This window comes from Canis aureus, chromosome 2 (genome assembly GCF_053574225.1).
Source record: "Canis aureus isolate CA01 chromosome 2, VMU_Caureus_v.1.0, whole genome shotgun sequence".
Classification (NCBI taxonomy): Eukaryota; Metazoa; Chordata; class Mammalia; order Carnivora; family Canidae; genus Canis; species Canis aureus.
In genome coordinates, this window is record NC_135612.1 from 25,936,023 (window position 1) to 25,959,059 (window position 23,037).

Consider the following 23,037-nt stretch of genomic DNA (forward strand, 5'->3'; position numbering starts at 1 on the left):
AAGATAATTTAAATATTGCCTCTTTCAAACACCATGCTGTCAATAGATAGTCTAGAGAACTATTTTGTTTAAATCTTTTGCTTTCCTATTGGCTTCATCCTATAGATTTTCTAGAATACTCCTCTCTAAGTTATGTAAAACTTTTCCTAGCCATATCCCATAAGACTTTTTTTTTCTCTCCAGCCCCTTTTCTCCTAGTTCTGCATTCCCTAAGCTCAAAGAAGCATCCTGGCAATATCAGAAAGCTTTCTGAATAGACAGGGACAAATCAAATGCTGGAAAGGCCTCCACATTATAACCTCCACTACATCTTCCTGAACAGAAGTTTCCTACATCAGGAAGAACCTGTGTCACTGGGAAGGTTTCTGGAAAGCCCTAGAGTCTGGGAAAAGATAAGACATTCCTAACGATGGGTTTTTATTCTTACATGTAAAGATAATAATACATAAGAAGGTATCTAGAAGCAAGTCATTTTCAGGAACTTTTCATCCTATTTCCTTTCAGTCTCCATTGTTTAACCACCCAACGACTGACTCAGCCTTGTTCCCAAGGAGGGTCTAGGTTTGGAATTCCTGAGGAGTCATGCAGACACAGGTCAGGAGGGAGCTGCTTTGGCAGTGCAAAACAGGGAAGCTGGCACAGTGGCCATCCACGCTGTGTTGATCTTTGGTCTGATACTTGTTTTTAGTTTCACTTTCTTTTAATTATGGTCTCTCTGTATCTGACCTGAACAGCACTATTCTTCTGGTTTGTTAGTTAATTTTAATGATAACAGCATATTACCATTAGAGTGGCTTCTCAGGTCACAGTGTATTGCAGAGAGCAGATTGTTAATTAAATGGTAATGTTTTCTGAATTTTGAAGTAATTCCTAAAGTTAATAGTTATTAGTTACCTTGAAAATGTAAAAAAAAAAATAGTATATAAAATCAGTATATAATTAGCAAGCTGCCCTCCAAGAAGCAGATCACATCACACTCTGTCCAAAAGGAACAGCTTTGCTGACGAGGCACTGACATAGTTAAGAGAAACCATGAATCACGAGGGGACCAGGAAAATGGTGCTGCCCAGCTCACATTCAGAGGCAGCATAATTTATGAAGCACTGAGGACAGTGGGAGGTAGGCTGTCAGAAATGCTAAGTTCTCTGCGGAATTATTACATTCCCTTTGAAAGATTCGATGTCATTGAAACGAGGTAATCTGGGGAAGCTTGGAGGTTCTATGCAATTGGGAAAAGTGCAAAGATACTTGGAAATGAAGCCAAATTTCCTCAGCCTTTTTCCCACTGGAAATCAGACCCAAGGTCTTATGAAAACAGACTTTCTTTTCAAGCATCAGGAGGAAATACTGCAAAAAAGACGTCCATGGCACTTGGAAACTTTCAGATTCACCAATACCAGAACTGTCAGAAATTGCATCAACTCTGCCTTAAGATCTTGTTTTCTTATCCCTTAGCACATCTTTTTAATTATTCAAGATCACATATTATCTATCGGTTCAAGGGAAAGAGAGAATGTAAAAATTAATAATATATGTTGATAACCTAAACATACTTAGTTATTACATTTATTATTTCTTTTGATAAGTAACAATTTCTGACATCACTCTAGTACTTTTCATGGGTTATTTTAATTGTGCCATAAAAATAAGTACCACCTTCAGTTTACAAATGGAGAAACTGAGGTTGAGAGTGGCCAAGCAACTTGCCCAAGATAATACAATTTATCAGTGGTGGAGCCTATATTCCAGTCATTTCCTTTTGCTTTTATAATATAGGTACCAAGTTTTAATCTAATAAAAAGATTAAAATGACTAAATCTACTTGACATTTTGGAATGGAATATGATTCACCTTGAAGACAAGCACTCTGGATTTTGGCATAGCAGACTGGCTATTTCTTTTTGTCAAATCATTTTTATACAACTCCTGTCTGGTCCATAATGGCTCTGTGGCATGTACTCTCTGAATATAGATGAAAACACTCTAGTGTTAACACCTCGATGGAATGTTCCCTCAACAAGACAGAAAGTTGATTCAACTTTGGAAAGTGGTATTTGCAAACTATTCTAAAAGCACCTCACACTACTTTCAGACCCTTTCTCCTTCCTACCTACTCATATACTTAGCTTATCCATTAGGAAGGACTTGGATCATAAAGAGGCTTCTTTTAATGGGTTGTATTATTTTCTATCAAGCAGCCATTTATTTCCTTGGAGGTCCATTGTACCTACTATCTATTTCCATGGGAGTAGGCAGTCCTGTTTCTGAGGTATTTATATGAAATTTTATAACAGTTTCTATGGCGACAGAAGATGAGAACATTACCTCAAGCCATTTAAAATGATAATTCACCAAAATAAGTGCATACAATTTAGTTTACTACCTAGCCATTGAAAGGTCCAGGGTAACTTGGTTGGCAGTCTGAAGAAACCTTTTTTTTATTCCTTACTTCTTTGCATCAGGTAAGCTACCTGATCAGAAAATTGATTTCCAGAAACGTGAATGGCCACAGAGCAATTTTTGCAACAGTTTTAGCTGAACCTTTGCGGTAAACAATGCCATTTCCTAGGTGCAAAGTGATTGGACTTCAAAATGAACCACCCAGCCCACAGGCAAGCTTAGTACAGCAAGCCGGTCTGCTTTCCAGGCTAGGAGCTAAGCTTTTCTCTCCTGAATCAAATATCAGAAATAAGCCTTTCCCATTTATGTATGATATCAGAATAAATAGAGGTCCCTCACAAGGGAAGCCTTTTGATTCAGTCAGTTCAACAGATGGTTATGGAAGTGTCATGTGGCATCATGGAAAGACGGCAGGCTGGGGCCCACCAGAACTGGATTCAAATCCTAGCTTTAGTTGTGGAGTCCTGAGAGAATTACTTATTTGCTTCAAGGCTCTTTCTTCACCTGGAAATTAAAGACAATAATGCTTCCATTGGCAGGGTGTTTTAAGGATTAGAAATAATATATATGTAATCTGGGACCCTATGTTCCTATCTTGGGGAAGAAAAAGGCACTAGAAGCAGTTAGAAATAAATCATATCCTTTCCTTGGGTTTCTCAGAGCACAAGAAAGGAGGCGCTATTTGTAATCTATCACAGTATTCCCTAAATTAACCTGTCCCCCGTTCTTTTCCCCAAAGTCCTCCCTTCATAGGGCTATCCATTCTTTCCCTCTTCCTTCCTCTTACCTTATCAGTTCTGTTTCTCTGGCTCCAGTCTCTCATTTTTACATCACAAATGTAGAATCTAGCAACAAACTCCAATTCCCCCAGAAGGCATATAATAAAAGCTATAGAACAAAAGCCAGAATTCTTTCTAGATGGCAGGAGGGGTGTAGCAAGGGCTGTGAACACATATTATAAGGAGACTTGCTCTGCCATAAATATGTAACACTTGTTGCCTGGAACATAGTAGGCGCTTAATAAAAGATTCTAGATTCGTGAGCATCTACAATGTGCCAGATACTCATCTCATGACCTTGGGGGTTAGAGCCCCATTATAAGTAAGATAAGACCCCTGCTTCATGGAGTTCACAGTGAAGAAGTTATTCTTCAATTTAGGTATCTGTTTTAAATATCTACATCATCACTAAAACAATGAACGTGTGTGTACTCCATTATTTCCATCAAATATCTTAGACATAATAAAACATTGACATAGTATAAATGACAAATCAACATATTAGTTGTATTCCAGGAAACTAATTTCAAAATGACAGGGCAACATTTCTTTAAAAATAAGCAGACAAACAAAAAACCCCTAAAACAAACCACCTAAAGCAAGTTATTTAATAGACACATTTACTGGTTTTATATTTAGCAACAAATGCTATTTGTGGGTTGTATGATAATTGAAGTCCTATCAGTATACATCAGTATACATTAATTGTATCATTGCTTTTTATCAATTATTTCATCCACTCCTGGATTAGAATGATAAATACTGATATTTCATTCATTAATTCTTTGCTTCTTTCCTCTTTTATAACTGCTACCCTATTCTACCTTAAATGGTTTGTGGGATCTGAAAGCAGCTATTCATTAACTGTATTTTGTGACAAATTACTCTTGGGACGCCTGGGTGGCTCAGTGGTTGAGCGTCTGCCTTCGGCTCAGGGTGTGATCCTGAGGTCTCAGGATCGAGTCCCACATTGGGCTCCCTGCAGGGAGTCTGCTTCTCCCTCTGCCTGTGTCTCTGCGTCTCTCTGTGTGTCTCTTATGAATAAATAAATAAAATCTTAAAAAAAAAAATCACTTAATCACTCCAAGGTAACATCTGTTAAATGGGGTTAAATTTAATACTACCTACCTCATGATATTGTCGTAAAGATTAAATGAAATAATGTAACTTTGGCACCTAACATAAGTCTGGCAAACTATGCCAACATTTAACAATTGGTTGTTATTATTATTGTCATTATTATCATTATTATTTATATTGCTGTCATACTAATTTATCATAGGAGCTGGCCTCTCTGAGGTGCAAACAGGAAAAAGCATTATTTTAAAATTTCATTGCCTTCAAACATGTTTGTCTTATCCTGTTTTCCTGCCCCTGGATGATACATCAGGCAGATTCTGTGTACATTCTTGTTCTGTTAGGACTAGACAGATACAGATTAGACAACAGTCTCATTTTCAGAATAGAAAAAGTCTAGTCCAATCTAAATCAAAACTTCCGTTTCCCATCCAGTTTAAAGCTTCTCCCCTCTCTCCAGCTCAGGCCTAGCCAGGGAATCCTCAGATCAGTGATGGGGGCAAAACAGAGTCTGTTTCTTGGCCCTCTTGCTCTACTTTCTCTGTCACCTGCTTCTGGCTCCTTCAATATAGGTATGGAGGAGATAGGTTAAGGGGATCAAGGGGTCTAGCTAGAGGAGATGATAGCTTCTGCTCCTTGTACTTCTTTCTTGGTTCTCTCTTGATGAACTCTCTCAAATGGCCTTCATCCTAGCAACTATCCAATGCTGGCCCTTTCTTCCATGGACTATTTTTGTGAGTTCTTCTGCAACTGTATCCCCTCCATCTTCCTGCTGTCAAGAATGTCAAACACTGTTCTGTTCCCCCCAAAAAAGTGAAACTCTGGTCCAGCCTGCAGCCCTGTAACTCAGTTGCCTTCCATACTACATATTTAGCTCGTGGGAAATTCACCCCACAAATTTCTGGTCAAATTCCAGAAGGATAGGCTCTCTCAATGCTCTTCAGTCTGTCCCTGCCCACCTCCAGGTGAGAGTCAGACATCAGCCTCTCTGTTCCCAAAACTCCAGAGAACATGTGATTTGAGAAGAGAGAAAAACCATCGCATTTTCAACTTTTGCAAATTCCTTTACTTCCCAGACTCTTCCCTTTAACGATTCACTAACTTCTCTCATATAGGATGGGGTCATGATAGAATGGGCAAAGAACCAGTTAGCAAGGCACACATGGATGTGTTTAGCAACTTTCTTTAAAATATGTGGACTCCTACTGCCTATTGTCCTCAGCTGTGGTGCTTTGGCGGAAACCCTGAGACAACAGGAAAAGTCCCATCTAGCATCCTGTTACATTTTTATTATGCCTGAACTTTCACAACAGTCTCTTAATTGGTTTTCCTGCTGCTTATTGCCTGCTATTTCATTTTATCTCATATCTAACTGATAAATTAATATTCCTCAAAAAAACACTGATTCCTGTCATATTTTTCTTTTCAGTCCATCACTGTAGCTGGCACACGATCTCATCAGTCCTTTCAAAAATGAAAGAGAAAGCATAGGGTCTCCAAATTCAATGTAGTCCCAGATGATTAATCCAGATACCACAGCAGTAAAATTTCTGGGAGTCCCCAAAGCTCCTGTGACACTGGTTTGCTTTTAACTACTTATTATGTCAAATAAGCCCCCTGGCTACAAACATAAATTCCACTAATTCAGTGACGTATTTACCCAAGTTTGGAATTCAGAGAACATTTAAGTCAACTTTCCTGACAAAATGGTGACTCATAGAGGTTCTGACTTGCTCAAAGTCATCAGGTCATTTGGGAGACTAGAATCAGTACCCAGGTCTCCTGATTCTTAGAGGCAGGCTGATTTTGCTACCCCAAGTGACGTGGTGCAACTTTGTTTCATTTCTTTGTAAAGCACTGTCCAATTACCTCCTGTACTGCAGAAGGTAGTCCACCAATAATGGAAAGGGAACGCTCTTTCTAAAATTGATAATAAATCTTTCTCTAATAGCATGAAAGGAGAAGACAAAAATTACTATTAAAAACAACTAAAATGGGGGTTGGTTGAGCATCTGACGCTTGATTTTGGCTCTGGTCATGATGTCAGGGTTGTGGGATCAAGCCCTGGGATGGATCCCATATTGGGTGTGAAGCCTGCTTAAGACTTTGTCTTTCCCTCTCCCTCTACTCCTCCCTCTCTTTCCCTCTCTCTCTAATAAAAGAAAAACAAAAACAGAAAACTAAAATGGACTGCAGACACAGAATTTGTCACAAAAGATGCTGATGGATCTTTTTGGTAATGAAAGGGAAGGCCGAGGACATATCCTGGTTGGGAAAGGCTGAGCTAAACAAGCCAAGTTGCTTTAAACAATAAAGTAACAGGAATTTTCCTTTTCTAGTGAGTATTAGGAGGGAGGTATGTTGGCAGGCCCAAGACTTAAAGAAGAGAGAAGGAAGGAAAAACGTCCCTGGGGATGGGGAGCATGGGCAGACCAGAAGAGAAAGTGGCTAAAAAGAAACTCCCTGTCAAAAACTTGAGAAGCAAAGTTTTAAATTCAAATTTAAGTGCTTTTCTACACTGTAATGTGATCATCCATTGAGAACCACAAATCTTCAGTAAAAGTCTGCTATACATACAATGAGTACCAGAGCTGCCTTGAGAAACCAAGGATGGAGCCATTTTCCAATGCCTGGCCTTCCCTATGCAAGGGGAGTGGGGAGAAGAAAAAAATCATGGGAGGTCTTAACTGCTACATCGCTGTGCTAAGCAGAGTAATAACTCCCCCAAGATTTCTGTGTCCTAATCCTAGGAACTTGTGAATATGTCACTGACATGGCAAAGGAGAATTAAAGTGGGTGCTAATTAACATATAGGGAGATTCTCCTGGATTAGTCAGATGGGCCAAATATAATTACAAGGGTCCTTGAAAGTTGGAGAAAGAGGCAGAGGAGGTCAAGTGATGCAATGTGAGAAGGACTCTATCCATCACTGCTACTTTTGAAGACAGAGGAAGGGGGCTATATGCCAAGGAATGTTAGTAGCCTTTGGAAGCTGGAGAAGACCAGGGAATGGACCCTCCTCTCAGGAAGACTCTAGAGAAGACTATAGCCCTGATGACACCTTTATTTTAGCCAACTGAGACTTCTGTTGGACTTCTAACCTATAGAACTGTCAGATAATACATTTCTATTTTTTTAGGCCACTGAATTTGTGGTAATGTTTTATAGCAGCAATAGAAAACTAATTATGACTGCCTAATTTGGATTTGATAATAGTCTTAATAGTTATATTTAACCTAAATGCTTCTAAGTCCTTCAGCTTTCTGGGTTCAACCTTGTGAAAGTGCAGAACTGGCCCGATTATTTCCAAAGATTTCCAAATTGGTAAGTGGTTGTGGTTCTACTTATGGTTGCCCCAGACCGCTTCTATACAATCAAAGTTCTTGACTATTTCCTGAATTATTTCCCCTTGATTTATACTGGCATTTAAGTCCCAATATAGGCTTGCCCCAATCTGCTTTCCCCACTTCATCTGCCACTATTTCTCTTCCCAAATCCTACACTCCTGCCAAACGGGACCATGCTCTTCATGCTACCACAACATGCTCTTTACTTTTACTGTCTTATCACCCAGAAAGCTCTATCTCCTTTTGCCTGCACTCCAGTCCTGATAATAATCTACTGTCCTTCCAAATATCACAAATTTCCAAAGCCTCCCACGTCAGCACTCTTTAGAACTTCCCCAGCATTACGTTTAGTTCTCTTATGACCATCTGTGATAATTTACTTGCAGCTTGGTCATCTGAATCTCTTAATTCCTTATGTTGACTGGAGGCTCCTTGAGAGCACTGATGTGTATTGCTTATCTATATCCCCCCCAGTGCTGAGCACAGGGCTTTTCGCATCATAGATGCTCAACACCTGTTTGCTGAATGGGGTCATGAGGTTATTTTGATCTAAACAACTTAAAGTGGAATCCGTTATAGTTCACATTATCAACGTATACATACATATCTTTTATATCTTTTTTTTTCTTCTGAATGTCATGGCACATAGTTCAAAGAGGAACAAGCATATAAGGTGAATACATATCTTGGTGTGCCTGGGACAGCCCCAGTTTACATCTGTCGTCCTCATATGGTTATTAACAGCGCCCCTTTCACTCCAAAGTGTCCCAATATGGATGATACATTGGATGCTCATCTGACTGCTCTAGAACATAGGCTATAAGCCTCTGGCTTTCATGCTTTCCTGAACATGATTACAGTAAAATAGTTGCTTCTACTACATATCCTCTAGCTTAGTATACCTTTTTCTGTTTTGTTTTGTTTTTTCCTTCCAAGACAGCCATTAATGCTTGGGTCCACCCCCTTTCTCTCAGCATCATCCTTGCTTCCTACCCTTGGTTTGGTCTAGGGGAAGTTGGATTGGATTGGAGGAAGAAGAAAAAGGGGGCAAGATAAATTTCCAATTTATCTGCTCCCTCATCACTCTCATCTTTCATGCGTTTCTGGCCCCATCATTTCAATCTCATCTTTGTGTTCCCAGGCATCATTCCTATCCTTTATTGTTCTGTTTCTTATCCTTTAATGTCTGACTCTGCTTTATGTCCCAATATCCAGGGCTGATTTTAGGTCCAGACTGATATCACAGGAATGATCATCAGTATCTATCTTACATTCAGGGTAACTCCCAATCTCAGAGTAGGTGAGATACTCCTAATATCTCAAATTGTAACTCAACATATTTTCCTATAGCAGAAATGTCCAAAATGTGTTTTGGGGAACTCTAGTTTTGGGTGTTAATAGCTGTTACTCAGGGAAAGGGTTTCAAAGTCAAAGAAGGTTGATGAATTCTCAATGGAACAATTTTCAGCAGTTTTCTTTCCTGCAGAACTTCTTACAGCCTTTAATATGCAAATGTACATTATGAATCTCTGAGTGGGATATATGATATGCTATGTTTCCCAAACTTATCTGGCCTCAGAACTTTTTCCTTAAAACTTTCTTAAGAGAATATTGTTCTGTGAAACCTATTTCATCTTAAAGGAACATAACTCTTGTGGGTTAGGCATAGGTTCTTGCGAAGTGACACAGGGGTTTATGGAACACAGGCATTGTTGTTCTAGTAGGACAATGCATTCTAAGTTCTACAACTGCATTTTTGGAAGATAGGCTGTGAAATGGACAGCAGCATGAGAGCCTTCCAGCTTCGAGCTGTGCGACTGTTCAGAAAACAGAGGGAGATGACCAAATAGAAGGCATCTGGGCTCATAGGTCAGAAGAGCTGATAGGTAGTTTCAACTTTACCACTATTGGTTTGGTATTCATGAACAACATTTAACACTCTGCCCTCAGTCTCTTCACCTATAAGATGGAGTGATAAATGATAGTGTTAAAGTAAATAAAAATAACACCTGTTAACATATCTTACTGGAATTTTAGAAGGATCTAATGATATGATGGCATAAAAACATTTTGAAAACAATAGGCTTTTCTTAGTAAGTATATACTAAAATACCATACTAGTGCCTAAGTAACTTGGTTTTACAATTGGGGAAAGTATACAAAACCAGAAATAACCTTCAAACCTTTTTTTTTTTTTTCTTCCCAAAACACTTCAAGTTATTCTCCCTAATACTGGTAATAAATAATTCATAGATTTTAATTTCACTTTTTTTTTTCTCATTCTAGGTCTCTTTGGTGAAAGGAAGTGCAGTGGCCAAGACACAAAAAGGAAGGGAAGCAGAAGTATCACATTTGAGTTTCAAGTGAGGTCTGATTGATTTGTGAACAGTACAGTTGGGGCAAAGTCCATCCTCAGATTTTCAGGCAACTTTTTTTTTAAAAGATTTTATTTATTATTCATGAGAGACGCAGAAAGAGAGAGGTGGAGACATAGGCAGAGAGACAAGCAGGCTCCACGCAGGAAGCCCAATGTGGTACTCAATCCTGGGACGTCAGGATTATGCCCTGAGCTGAAGGCACTCAACCACTGAGCCACCCAGGCGTCCCTTCAGACAACTTTGTATCCAAAGTTATTGGCATTTGCATCGGCAAAAACTAAGAATATATGTCTACTGACAAAGCCAAAAATGTTATTTGTGACATTCCTTTTTTTTTTTAACTTTTATCATTTGATGTGAAGAAAGTAACATTTTATGAGCAAGCATGGCTCACATGAAACTCTCCTGTTTTATTAGACGTTACTATCTTTATTTGTTGCCTTTCTTCTTAAACAAAGGATCTCAGAGAATTTTTACAAATTCATCATTAATCTGATTACATGAATACATATACCTGTATGCCATTTCACAGGTATAATTATCCTTGGTTTTATCCACAGTGATCCAGTGTTAAAAAATGCTCACTAGAACCCAAGTAATCTTTACTTCTCTACTTTGGGTTCTACCTTGGTCACTTAGCACATGATACCAGTTCTAGGCATTAGACTGAATTTTTCAACAGTGAATTAATTAGCACACATTTCATGTTGTGGTTAAGGAGGGAGAGCAAATGAAAGACAGAAACAGGATTGAGAAGAGTTGAGGGAAACAGGTTATTTCATCTTTCAAAGATAAAGTTCTGTGGAAGAAAGCTTCTTGGTGCTCATTAGGAACACAAGCTTCTCTACATGCATGGAAGAATGGGGAGCAAAAGGAATTTCAATTACTTTTTCATGAAATCTGACCCAGAGCTGAACAAAGAGAATTCTAAAGCTTTTGCATATGCCAGGTTTTTTTTTGGGGGGGGGGGGAGGGGAATGAACATCAGTATTTCCCCTCTTCTCTGGTATTGCTTGAACAAAAAGAATTATTGAAATTGAACTTGTTCAGGTTTTTTATAAATCAAAATGTCAACAAATACAAGCACTCGTCTAGTTACAAGAGACCGTAGTTTACAGAATAAAACTAACCCTGTTTCTTTTTTTTTAAGGCTCTACAAAGAACACATTGTTTATTCTTGTGTAAAAACGTCATGTAAAGAAGCTCTCTGTCAGGTAGTCTATTTTTATTTAGTAGTTTCATAACTCAATTATCGTGTTCCCCTCTGCCTAATAATTAGCATATGCATAGTAACAAAGCTTGAAAACCTGTTCTTTTCCCCACTGTGTGTCAGTTAAATTTCCAAGGTGTTTGGAGAACGGGTTGTGCCTGTGTAGGTGAGTCGTCTTTCCCTGCTGCTCTGGCAGCTGGCCCCTGTGCAGTGTTGAGGGTCAGCTCTTGGAGAAAGTCCCAGCCAGAGGCCTGAGCAGGGACTTCCTGCCATCTGGAACAGTCTGGAGCACAATGAAAGATGTCAGCAAGAAGTACTCAAATGACTCCTCTCCAGTTCCCCGGGGAAGAGCAGTATTTCCCCCAGTTCCATGATTGGGGAAATTTAACGGTCACTACCAGTAATTTGGTGCACAAATTTTGAGTTCTACGTTTGGTTGCCTTCCATGCTCTGGCTTTTGTGGCTGCTTATCACCTTTTGAAAATTTTTTTCTATGTTTGAGGAATTCCCCATAGAATGAGTCCTGCCTCCCCATCATATAAACCCCTAGTGCATTTCCCCAGCTTCTTTTATAGCAGGGACGCACAACTGTGACCTAGGCACAGGCAATTCACCTTGCTTGTAAGAGAAGTAGTTTTGAAAGAGAACAATGAGAGGAAGGAGGTGCCTTAACAAGAATACATCTTCTGGCAAAAGTGGCAGTGGAGGCTTCTGGCTTTGGAGGGAGGACAGTGAATGAAGTTCTGGCATCCAGTGTCCCGTATGAACAGTGAACACTGAGATGATGAGGTCTTACATGGCAATTGGGATGGATGCAGTGCCTAAGACGAAGATCTTCTTTGCAATAAATTAAAAGAAAATAATTGAAAGGCATCTAACACAACTGTTAATTAGACATACACATTTTGAAAATCAAAATATTTAACTTCATTTGTTGGATTTTTAAAAAAAGTTATGACAACTTTTAGGAATGACAAATTTTAAGTGCATTATCTTCCATAGGCAAGTAGTGAGAAATAAACTCAAAGACCAAGGTGTTTGTGGGAAACTAGTGAGGCATAGTTACTCTCTACATGTTTTGGGGGGCACATTCAGGTTTAAATTTGATTTGGATATTATCATTTACCCATTTCAGAGCTTCCTTCTCCCTCTCTCTCTCTGCTTTTTTCTCACATCTTTATATTATTGTACTAATGTGGTTTTACTTAGGGTTAGGAGGACAGAGACTCTCTGGTATACAGTATGGCATCTAGAGAAGAATGTAGAACCCCATTAGTTGGGGTGGATAGAAGAGTTACAATGGGACTACAGTAAAGCTCCTAGTGTGAAAGAAGAGCAGAAAAACCCATCCAAATCAGTGAAAAATATATTTTTTGAAGTAAAGGCTATTTCTTATTTATTTTCTAAATGATCTGCATAATATAAGAAAAAAGATATTTGTTAAGAATGTGTTAAGAATGTTGTTTAAAAAATATAAGTCATTATTTGTCCATTGTAATTGGCTAATAACCACAGTTGACATTCTGTAAATAATAGGTGGACCCAAATTTTGAAGTTATGTTTGGAGAATATTAATAGGCTCCTTTTTTCAGGGAAAAAAAATCATTATAAAATAAATATTTTCTCAGCCAGAATGACACACTACAACTGTATAACTGCAGCATGACAAATTTATGGAATCTAAATCAGTAAGTTTTAACAATAGAGATAAATTCTGAGGGATGAGGAATTTGTGAACTCAGTACACAGTACTAAGTTACAGGAATCACAATGAAAGATCTTCACTATTTTCTGCCCCTCACTCTGCCATAATGTTGAAAAAGACTGATATTCTACAGGTGCCTGGGTGGCTCAGTCAGTCAAGCATCTGACTGCAGCTCAGGTCACAATCTCAGGGTTCTGGGAATGAGCCCTGGGTTGAACCCTGTGTGAGGGCTCCACATCTAGCAGGGAATTGGCCTGTCCCTCTCCCTCTCTGCTTGACCGTTCCTTCTGCACCTCACGTCTGCTCGTGTTCTTTCTCTCTCTCTCAAATAAATAATTAAAATATTTTTTTTAAAAAAAGAAAAAGACTGAAGTCCCAAAATCTTTTTGTTTGGGCCATTTTGTTCTGTACTCATTCTGTTGGTTTTAAAAATTATCTCTTCCATCTTGTACCTTGTGCTATAATTTCTACATGATAGTATTCCTGTTACAAGCACTGTTCAATTATCAGTGACTCAAGCAAAGAGAATTTAAATATTTTATAAAAGGTCCCTCAGGTAAAGCTGTAACTGGCTGGATGGAGAAAGGAAACCACAGTTGACTTTCATAGTGCAGGAGCACTCTATGTCAGTTACTAATGTTCTAGATTCCAGGAAGCTATGTAATTGCTTCATACATTTTATTAATTCTATGATTTCCACTATGTATGAAGAAAGGTTGGAGAACAAGATCCTCCCATCAATATTATTTTTTTCTGTTTTTTTCCTTTTAGTTCCCACTGATATTTTATTATTGGTAAATAATTTTAAACTCAGTTTTCAATTCTTTCCTCAACACCATTTCAGAATTTCTACAGTTCTGAAAATAGCACTTCTAAGGGTAGGAGACATAAAAGATGTGGCTAGAGTGACGTAGATTTAGTTCTGCCAAGGCCAGGAAGATGGCCTGGTCTGTCTTTGAGCTCCATTCAAACGCTGATGTGCAGGTGTGGGATGCACAGAGCTCTCCTTTCAAAGGACAAGCTACCCAGACATGGAATATGTCAGCATCTTCAGGAATGCTTCAGCTGCTAAGAGCCACCTCTCCAGAGATCATGTCCTCCCTGAGGCAGCTCCGAGATGAGTGAGACTGGGGTATAAAAGCCAGGCCATTTGGTAGGACACAGGACACCCTGATGGATAATATTTGCTCTAGAGACCTCCACTAGATTGACTGAGGCTTTGTCATGCCTGCATTAGGGCTGGCTCCCTTCTTTGTACAATCCTACTACTTCCCCTTTCCTTTCACAGAGTTGATGCCTAGTAAATATTATATTTCACACTCATCTCAGACTCTCCTTTCAGAGAACTGGTCTTCAACAGCAGGTAAGTTCTATAGGATCTGGGGGCTTTTCTAGTCAAGGTCTAAATGATCTAAGGCAGAATTTTGAAACCTTCCTTATCCTGAATCTATCTATGTATCTTTTTTAAAAATAATTTTTCTTTTGTTTGGTTGTGGTTTTAATTTTTGTTTTATTCTTGTTTGGCAAATTTTGTTTGTTGCTTATTGGGAAGAATTCTAGGAAGGTTTTTATGAAAAACCTGAAGCAAGGGGCACCTGGGTAGCTCAGTTGGTTAGGTGTCTGCCTTTGGCTGGGGTCATGATCCTAGCATTCTGGAATTGAGCCCTGCATAGGGCTCTCTGCTTAGCAGGGAGTCTGCTTCTTCCTCTCCCTCTGCCTGCTGCTCTGCCTGCTTGTGCTCTCTTTCTCTGTCAAATAAATAAATAAAATCTTTAAAAAAAAATAAGAGCTAAAAAACAAAAAACCCTGAAAAGAGTAAAAACCAAAAACCTGAAGCTGATTTCCCCAACGACTTCCATTATTATAGAAAAGATGTATTCCCACTGAAAAATAAAATTGGTTCTACCTTATTAAGTAATTTATAGTTCAAGGACTTGTACATGCAAAAAAATAAGGAGTAAACTCTTTCTGAGTGAAATCTATGGATATTTAAATTTTCTAAGAAGTTGGTCAAATAGATCATCTTTGCCCAATCTTAGAGATGGACACCTCATCCATTTTTATTTTTCTCCATCTCCAGATCGTATATGATTCTCTCTTCTCCATCCCTTACTGCATCCAGCCTGCATCGGTCCTTCATCGAATTCCCACTTCATCCTAACCCCTCCACCTCTCTGCCTCCATCTATTCTTTCATCTCTCCTTCACAAAACTGTCAGAGTGATTTTTCTAGATTGCAAATCTGATCAGGTAATTCCTCTGCTTAAAATTCTCCAGTGGCTTCCCAAGGCTACTCAAGGATTTAAAACCCAGTCTTTTCATAGTACTCATACAAAACTCCTCGTGAATCAATCTTTGCTTACTCTCCAGCTTTGTCTCCACAACTATCTCCAATCTTTCTACTTCAGCCAAGTTCCTTGTAGCCTCTGAAATGTGCATGCTCTTCCCTCTCTGCCTTTGCACCTGCAGCTCCCTTTGGCGAAATGCCCTTCCTCACTTTTTTTAAAAATTAGCTTTTAAAAACTTAGCTAAGCTTTATTCTTTTTTTTTTTCTTAAGATTTTTATTTATTTGAGAGACCATCCACAGGCGCACAAAGGGGAGGGGCAGAGGGGGAGAGACCAGCGATTCCATCCTGAGCATGGAGCCCCACACAGGGCTCAGTCTCACAACCCTGTGATCACAACCTGAGCTGAAATCAAGAGTCTGGCACTCAATCAACTGAGCCACCCAGGTGCCTCAAGCTAAACTTTATTCTATAGTCCAGACTCCATGCAAATGTCAAGCAAGCTCTAGGGAGAAGCAGTCCTCCATATCTCCAGAGTACCATTGCCACTAACATCTTTCATATCACTTACAATACCATAATGAAATATAAGACTGTTATACTCCTCTTTAGATTATGAGCTCCTCAGAGAAAGAAACTTTATCTGTAAATCCTCAGCACTTAGCACAGTGCCCAGCTCATGATAAGTCCTTAGAAAAGTTTTGTACCTTTCTTTTGTGGTAGCTATTGCTTCTAATGGATTTTTGCATCCTCTCCATTCCTTAGCAAAATATTGTGTTGCTTAATACTACATACTGTGGGTGCTCAATGAATGTCTGTTGAGTGGATAACTATATTGTTGCTGTTGTAAGTATTACCATTCTACTTTCAAAAAATGCTTAAAAGATTCCAATTACCAGGAGTAGCTTAGAAAAACATTTTAAGTGTTGATTGACCAGTAGAAGTCTCTGAAGAGTTTATTTCACTCTAGAGCAGTTGCCTAAACCATGAACTATAAGCTAATAGTATTCACAGGAGAGAGACTTTGTCTATTTGCCTAGACTGTCTGTGATATTAGCTATGCAAATAAATATTTTGATTGTTCATTTGGGAGAAGAGGATTACTTGATGACTGTCTTGAAGTATATGCAGGCTTGTTATGAGGAGGAGGATGACTTAATTTTTTTTCTCCATTGCACTGCTGGTTCAATGAGGAAAAGTACTTAATATTGTATTAACAGTGGAAGATAAGAATTTCTTTGCTGGAATTAAGGAACATTGTGGAAACTCCCGTTTTGCAGATGTGACTAAATGACATCAAAACTCTTGTTTTCACCTTCAAGTCCATGAAATTCAAAAAGATGTCATCACAGTGACCAACTGCCACCAAAACAGAGGCTGTTGAATTTGGCATTACATTCCCTAGTTACTAAATTCAGATAACAAACAGCAGATACATTCTATTAATATAGGACCATCTTGGGCTCTGCTAAAGAATCACAGTATTTTCCTTGCAGTTATATCTCACTGGGAAGACAGACCCAGAAAAAGTTAAGTTCTAGTAAAAGGCAGAGTGATATAAATTAACAGAGGAGAGAATTCAAAGGAGTCAGGAGTTGGAGAGGAGTATGGAAAGTCATGCAGGCAAGGGGAACTGCATGTATAAAGTCATATGGTGTTGACATATGTGCCAGGTATATTTGAGAGGTAACAGACCACATAGGGTATATACCAGCTCCGAGGAAGAAAACATTTATAAACATTCACTAGGCACTTATGATAATGCCAAGCTCTTTGCTAGACCCAGTACATGCATTTTCTCATTCAATTCTCATAATAACTCTAACATATATATACTAGTAACATCTCAGTGTACAGTTGATAAAACTAAGGCACAAAGAAGGTAAGTGACTCAGCTAAGATCACAGCTAATGATGGAGCAGGGAATCTAGGTTGTCAGACTTCAGCTATTGGAACTAAAATTTAATTCCAGAAACATTAGTAATCACTTCCCAAAGGCAAGGTACAAACTGAGGTAGGAATTGTAAGGCTTGAAAGCAGAGAAATGTCTTCTTCAGCAATACATTCATATAAGGCTGAAACCTGTAGGTATTTTGCAAGCATCCGTGAATGAAAAGGCTATTTTCAAGGAGTATATACTGTGGTAGGAAAAACAGACATGCATAAATGACTACAACATGTAGGTACTAATGGATTAGATTGCATAAAAAACTGAGGGGAGAGAAAGTTATCCTATAAGCAGTGAGGAGGCATTGAGGTTTTAGAGTAGGAGAGTGACATAATGAAAGCTTATTACTGAAAACTAATCTGCTGACTGGGTGCTACTTGTTTCCTTATTGTCAGCAACACTAAGCCACTTGGAACTCCCAAGTAAGTAAGTGGTGATACAAAAGGAGAAAATACTTCTCTTTCTCATGTCCTGCTCACCAAAATTCTGCTAAATTGGTTTAGATGCTGGAACAATAAACTGGAGTAAGAGCAGAAGCCTAAAATCTGAAGGTGTGCTGATGCTTTGTCCAATCACTATTGTTTCTAAGAATATAAGGGGTAGGGTAAGGGAAGGGTAGAGAGCTAGACAGATTGTATGTTGCAAATATTTAAAAGAGGTAAGACCTGAGGTCACTCACATATGCCTGTTTTATTAGAATTATCCATTCATTTGGGACGCCTGGGTGGCTCAGCAGTTGAGCGTCTGCCTTCTGCTCAGGGCGTGATCCCGGGGTCCAGGATGGAGTCCCACATCAGACTCCTTGTGGGGAGCCTGCTTCTTGCTCTGCCTCTCTTTCTCTCTGTCCCTCATGAATAAATAAGTAAAATCTTAAAAAAAAAAAAAAGAATTATCCATTCATTCATTCATCCATCTAGTTAGTCAACGAATATCTATTTACTGAGTGCCATTGGGATCTGGTAGTGCTCTAGGTCTGAGGACATAGAGATCTTGTATGAAAAGTAGTACAAGACCACTAGCCCCAGGACTATCCAAGCCAACAGAGTAATTCAAATCATAAATATTTTCAGATAGTGACATGTGATGGCAAAGAAAATAAGACAGAACAATAGGATGGAGAGTGATTAAGGATGGGGGAGCAAACACTTAGAAAGGACCCTTAGAGAGAACCTTTCTGTGGAAATGACATTCCAGCAGACTTCGGTATGAGAAAAAAAAAAAAAAAAAAACAACAGCCATGCAAAGAGAAGGATGAACATTCCAGACAGAGGAAACAGCCAGGGCAAAGGCCCTGAGGTTGAGTTAGAGGAAGACAAAGCAGGAATGGTAGGTTTTTGCCATTAGTCACATTCAGAACTCCAAAAAGAATATCTGAAATACTTCCTTTTCCAATATTACATCATTAAAATGTTTTTAACAATTAACAATGTGATTATCCTCATTATCAACTTTCCTCTTAATAACCAATTAAAAATCTCCATCTAAAAATGGATACTAAAAAACTTAATTTGAGTATAAAATGACAACAAAAAAGAAATAAAAGGTCATAGATAATAAGGAGTCAAAAATATGGATGAAGGGTTTTAGATGATCACCTTGCAGAGTGGGTGGTGGTGATGGTTGGAAATGAAAGGCTGAAAATCATGTACTATTTATTAATTTAATAAATCTGTCTTGATGTCAATGTAATCGAATGTTGCCACAAAATAATGGTCTCCTGCTGCTACATAAATGTTGAGGCCAAGCTCTGATGTTTATTTTCAAGACAGGAGACATTGATCCTTCACTAATAGAATATTACAAGTTTATTTCTATTATGCTAAGTAACCAAAGTTGATTTCATTGTTTGATTTGATGGATGTTGGTGCTGTCAGAGTTCAAAATGGTCTGGGATTAGGAGGCCAAAAGGATGATTTTTTTTCTTCCTCCAATTAAGCATCCTTGGATTTCATTCTAACATAAAATCAATAAAGGAAAATTTTAGGGATATTTAGTCTCTGGGATTTCTTCTGAAGCCCCAGGGATCCTAATTATTCGGCACAAGATTATTTTCCCCTGAGATTAAAGATACTCTAGAGCCAGACAACTGAGTGAATTGGATGGGGCCCCACCCAATTGGAAAGGCAACAGGAAAAGTGATGAGAGGAAAAAGACAGCTACAACAATAGAAGGAGGAAGTGAAGCCAAAAAACAAGAGAAGAAGGAAAGGTAACAGTGAACTACAATAATCCACCAGGAAAGGAAAACCACATAGAAAAAAACCCCTAAAAAACAAAACCCAAAACAACAACAAAAAGCAACGCCTAAAGGAATTTTGCAATCGGCTTATTTAGACCAGTTTTGTTTTGTTTTGTTTTTTACCATTTCTAGAGGTATGGGCCATATTTATAGTGATCCAGTGATCCAAGTCTTCCTTTTCCCAAGCAGAACGTAAATTAAAACAGTATCTTGGTTTTCAGGTTTTATCTATCACAGATCTCAAAGCCACATAGATCTGGGAAATAATGAACAAGGTGAAGTTTGGAAAGATGACATGAACTGAACAATTAAGTAGGAATATGGAGAACATGTATCTTAAATAACAAGAGAAACAGACTCATACCAAATCACTTCTTTTAATATCCTATAGTGAGCCAAGGTATTCACTTAATAATAGCCAAAATGGGAGGAAATGATGTATTTGATAAAGCCAAAGTCTGAAATAAAACAGGGTGTGACTTGGTGTTTCTGATATTGCCTAATCAGGAGGTTTAGGTATAAGAACAGAATTCACTGCTGCTTACCATGCTGAAGCAAGATCCCTTAAACCCTGCTTGAGTGATCTTGCCTGTATTTAATCTAACCTGAATTCACAAAGTGTGTACATTTAGAATCATACTACATGAAAGAGCAAATATTATGGGGCAAGAGTAGTTGGAAGGATCTCTGTAAGGGATTTGGAGAGGGACTGAAGAGATAAGCTACATGAGTGTGAATTACAGTCCCCTCATTCACTAGTTGTGTGAACCAGCAAAATTTGTGAATAATGATACCCACCAAAAAGGATTATAAAGATTGCTGAGTGAGGTACTCTATGTAAAACACTTTACATAGTGCCTACCGCATTGTAAGGCTTGATAAATATTAGTGTTGTTAATACCTAAGAATTCTGTGGTGTGGTTTGCAAGAACTGAAATGTTACGTAAGTGAACCATGTAACATTGCTGAACAAACATTTTTGACTTACAAACATAGTAGTTTCATATATTTCAATCTAATATGTTTCCATAAAACTTCCCTATTTCTCTCACTTTTGTCTTTTGTTAGGGGTTGGTTAGGGGAAAAGAATGGGAAGAAGGAAGAGAGAGGAAGAACACCTTAAAAGAAGGAATGGAACAGTGGGAGTTTATGTAGTAAAGCCCTATGGAGCACCCGGAATGGGGTAGAAGCTGAGGAGGTATAGTCCTGTCGCCCTTCGCTTCCCCTGCTCCTTCACCTCCTACCACAGCCCTTTAGTGAGCTCTCTAGGTCTTTAGGAAGTTCCTGAGACATGGATGTGACATATGTCTCCTTGTGTCAAATGACAAATGCTCCTTTAAAACAAAGAAAACAACCAGACTATAGAACAGAGCTGGTACCTCCTAGAAGGACAGACAAGTCAAGGGCAAGAACAAAGGAAGCAGTGCAGGAAAGTTGGGGTATAGGGTTAACTGTTCCAGAGGCCTAAGAGAAAGTGCCCAGAAATGGATTCTTCCTTGACCATCCTTCTCTGCAGACTACTTACTTTCATTACCAGAGTGAGCTCTTTTTCTACCTCCCTCCTAGAACATGAACCAGACAGAAGAGCCAAAGTAAATGGATATAGTATTGATGAAGCCTCTAAAATTTCTGGGCACCTCAGCCTCAAATACTGCACCAAAGAACATTATTCCATGGGTCAGTATCCTTGGCCAAAACTCCCCTCAACCCAGAACAATAACTTTAGCCCTAAGTAGTGTCCACAGGACTACAGACAGTGGTTAAGGTTTTCGTCAAAGAACTAAAAATCTCATGAGTTTTAGAGGGAGGTAGAGTAGAAGGTAAGCATAGAGTGGTAGTAGCAGACCACAACACAAAAATGTATTCTTAATTTTCTTTCCTTTTTTTTTTTTTTAAAGATTTTATTTATTCATGAGAGACACAGAGAGAGAGGCAGAGACAGAGGCAGAGGGAGAAGCAGGCTCCATGCAGGGAGCCCGATGTAGGACTACATCTCAGAACTTGATCCCAGGACCCTAGGATCACACCCTGAGCTAAACGCAGACGCTTAACCGCTGAGCCACCCAGGTATCCCCTTTCTTAACTTTCTTAACATTGGTCCCCAGTACCATAGACAACTTGGGTCTTAGAAGCTGGGTGACGCTAACGGAGATCTGCCATGTAGTAGTCAATAGCTCAGCAACATGGGGAAGGGAATCCTTCTATCCTCTGCCTCAAGAATTTAGGTTCAAGGAAAAAGACCTGAGAAGTTTGGAAAGCTGATGATAACGAGACTATAAAATTATTTGTCTGACAAGGAATCTGGTTTGTACATATATCATCTTTTTTAAAAAAATATTTTTTTTATTCATGAGAGACACAGAGAGATAGGCAGAGACACAGGCAGAGGGAGAAGCAGGCTCGCCACAGAGAGCCCCGTGTGGGACTCGATCCTGAGACCCCAGGAATCATGACTGGAGCCAAAGGCAGACGTTCAATTACTGAGCCACCCAGGTGTCCCTGAACATGTATAACCTAATGACAATACTGCTAGCAGGTAGCAACTACCACACAGAATACTTATAAACCTTTAGGTATTGCAATATATAGGATGGAGCCATTGGTTTCAAAGACTTTTTGGGTATTCCCAAATAAAATATTTGAAGTATGTTCTATATCTTTGGCAAGTATACATGACCTTAGTTAAGACTATATCTACCATATACCTTAATACTGGCAAAGGCCATAGTCAGCACTTGTCTTAAATTATGTTTTTAAAACAGCTAAAGAAGTTAAAAATGTATCCTAACTCCTTATTACTCAAAACTATTTCAAGATAAACAAAATGTAATAGTGGCAATAATTTGTCACCTTCCTTTTTTTTTGCCATACTTCATTGAGAGGACCCAATTATTTTGGAAAATTATGAAAAACAAATGTAGTAGTCCCCCCCCACCCCCATGTTTCTATTTTCAACAGAAGGAAATGACACTGCATGAATGTTGCAAGCCTCTTTCTTGAGACTGAGTCTTTTGTCAAATCCAAGAGTGCAAAGACATCATATTGGCATAACCTTAGTAGGTGAAAAACCATTGTGAAGATTTAGGAATGCACTAAAAAAATATAGTAATACTTTTGAATGAAGAACACTCTTTGGCACACTTCCTATTACATAACTTTCAACATTTAATGACAAAAATCCAGCCAGTGAATACTGCAACACTTGGAATTTGTTTTGCAAAATGTGCTAAAGTGTGTGAAATTGCAATACATGGTAGCCCTACTTTTTTCACTTTTCATCATCTTCAGCTTATGTACAATTTTTTGTAACAGGATTATTCTATTTTTTCCAAGTTACTGAATTTCAAATCTTGATGGTGCTAAAAAAGACTAGGCACTCTAGAGAGATGGAACTGTTTAGAACCAGTAGTTCTGTACACTGTCTCTCCTAACCCATTGGTAAATGTTTATGAATAGCTAAGTTAGGATTTTAAAAATCTAGGGCAATAGGTTAAGAAAACAGTCATTGCTTCAGACTAACTGATGTTAAACCAATAACAGTGTCAAATACTGTTAATTTGAGGCCCCATTTCATTTATTATTCTGGTATAAGAGACCACATCGCATAGTGTTACTGTTGTAATGACTCTGTTCATTGAATTATTTTGGTACATGGCATGTAAGCAGTTTG

At 38.6% G+C, this 23,037-nt stretch overlaps 1 protein-coding gene and 2 long non-coding RNA genes across 5 annotated transcripts in view; 1 reads left to right on the forward strand and 2 right to left on the reverse strand.

Moving 5' to 3' along the window:
- LOC144294610 (uncharacterized) overlaps positions 1–23,037 on the reverse strand; it is a 73,835-nt gene that overhangs the window by 44,336 nt on the left and 6,462 nt on the right. The gene's annotated exons all lie outside the window — the stretch shown is intronic.
- Positions 2,358–3,403, reverse strand: LOC144294623 (uncharacterized). Its single transcript, XR_013361989.1, has 2 exons — positions 3,188–3,403; positions 2,358–2,904 (listed from the first exon to the last, which is right to left on the reverse strand). It is a non-coding gene; the product is annotated as an uncharacterized LOC144294623 (long non-coding RNA).
- The window catches only part of SSBP2 (single stranded DNA binding protein 2), a 308,559-nt gene continuing 294,857 nt past the window's right edge, over positions 9,336–23,037 (forward strand). The window contains exons 1-3 of one of the 2 annotated variants that reach the window (XM_077866330.1): positions 9,336–9,489; positions 9,890–9,971; positions 11,132–11,195. The gene's annotated coding sequence lies outside the window, so the exon portion shown is untranslated. The remainder of the gene's footprint in view (positions 9,490–9,889; positions 9,972–11,131; positions 11,196–23,037) is intronic. The other variant, XM_077866340.1, reaches the window with a different exon arrangement.